The following is a 1,885-nucleotide window of genomic DNA, read 5'->3' as shown; positions in this document are numbered from 1 at the left end:
TATATAGTGTAGCTATTTTACGTAGCTTTGTTTTTTTAATTTTAGTAATTTTAGTACTTCAACAGGCAACGTTTCTTATTTTTGAGTTTTTAATGTAATATTTTTTTTATTTCAGCTTAATTTCAAAGGAACATTTCCATCTACTTCAACTTAAAAACTTAAGTTAAATTAATTTTTTTAGTTCTTAATCAATTTTTTAAAGTTTTTATTTTATTTCATTTTAACACTATAAAATTTCCACTTATTGCACTGTAAAAATTAGAGTTCAGTTGTTTCCTTAAACTTTTAAGTACAATCAAACTGGCTGTACAAGTTATTTCACCTTAAACTGTATTAAACTGACTTAAAATATTAAGTTATGAAAAAAATTAAATTGAAGATAATATAGTTAAATTAATGTGATGAGTAAATGGAAAATCATATTGTATGTTGCCATGACTTATTGATCATGTCATTTTTTTTCCAATTACAGATTTATTTAACATTATTATTATTATTTTAAGTTTTAGTTTTAGCTCAGGATATCAATGCTGTTATAATCATGTTTATCCCATATGTTGTATGAAGAAATTAAATGTCATTCCACTTCGCCTTTCTTGCTTCTACTCTTTGTATCCAGTTGCAAAGTGTTAAACTCCTGAATGGATACTTTGTAGTGAGACAAACTATGTGGGTGAGTGTATAGTCGTTTAATAACAAAAACACCTCTGGCTGATTAGATCAATGTGCGGATCAATAGTGCTCTAAATAGCATGAGACCCACTAGGGAGCCCCAGTTGCGCCCTGCACCTCATGTCAGCTCTAGTAAGTGGCTGTGGCCCTGTGGACCAGCGAGGGAGTTGTTTGCTGAAGCCAGATCTCACGGGACAGAAGCCAGACAATATGGTGGGAGCTATGCATACTTTTATAAAAAAAAAAAAAAAAAAAAAAAAAAATTTTTTTTTTTCCCAGTTTTTTTTTTTTTTTTTTTGGTGGTCTCGTGGGGCCCGATGGAGGTGGTTTATAACACAAGTTCCAGAGTTACTTTCAAAATTTGAAGTTTGAGGAAAATCTGAACACTACTGTTTTAAACTCACAAACCTAAGCTTGAAGAGCAAATGTGCTGTGAATAATAAATCAGAATCTGTAAACAAGAACACTGGAGGCGATTATTGTTTTTCTACATAACTTACAAAGTACTTCAAACACACCTTTCATTGTTTGATAGAGAAACTCATTGTTCTGGCATCCTTACTGAATGAAAAGAGAGGTGTAAAACTGAAAAGGAAGGTGTAAGTTGTACATTTTGCAAGAAAATACTATTTCTTAGACTATTATTTTATACTCCTATTTTTCAGTCCTTGTGCTTCGAATTTTAATGGTTTAATTAAATGTGTTGCTGTTTCTGTGAAATGTACCAGTAATTTCTGAGTGAAAAATGTTTCTACAACTGTTTTTTTTTTTTCAATGCTGAAATATAGAGGAGCTATTTCAAGTTTGCATGTGTACACTAGGACATTGGTTAGAAAACATAATTCAACTGGCAGACCACTAATCTGGGGGAAAACACCACTTTTATTGTTGAATGTATTATATGCATTGTTTTTAAATGAAAATTAACTCAAATATACTTTAATGTCATTTCAATTGAAACTTGTATGTCATGTATTTATATTTGCAATTACCCATTTGTAATGATAAAGCTGCAATTTAGTACATTTAAAATATATTAACTCTACACATAAAATCGAATAACACAAGAGTTCAAATGAAAATCAAGTGCTTTACATGTGCTTTAGTATGTTAGTCAACACATACAGTAAGTGTAATAAGTACTTCTTTCAAGTAAAAAATAGTACTGTACTTAAAGCAAAACTGCTAAACTTTTAATTTGACATTAAAGCAC

General features: G+C 30.0%; 1 protein-coding gene across 2 annotated transcripts in view; it reads left to right on the top strand.

Moving 5' to 3' along the window:
• The window catches only part of LOC107658692 (dipeptidyl aminopeptidase-like protein 6), a 126,329-nt gene that overhangs the window by 90,126 nt on the left and 34,318 nt on the right, over positions 1-1,885 (top strand). The window lies entirely within an intron of this gene.

This window comes from Sinocyclocheilus anshuiensis, unplaced genomic scaffold (genome assembly GCF_001515605.1).
Source record: "Sinocyclocheilus anshuiensis isolate Anshui unplaced genomic scaffold, SAMN03320099.WGS_v1.1 scaffold864, whole genome shotgun sequence".
In the NCBI taxonomy this organism is placed as follows: Eukaryota; Metazoa; Chordata; class Actinopteri; order Cypriniformes; family Cyprinidae; genus Sinocyclocheilus; species Sinocyclocheilus anshuiensis.
The sequence above is the reverse complement of the archived record's forward strand: the minus strand, read 5'-3'. Positions and strand labels throughout refer to the sequence as shown.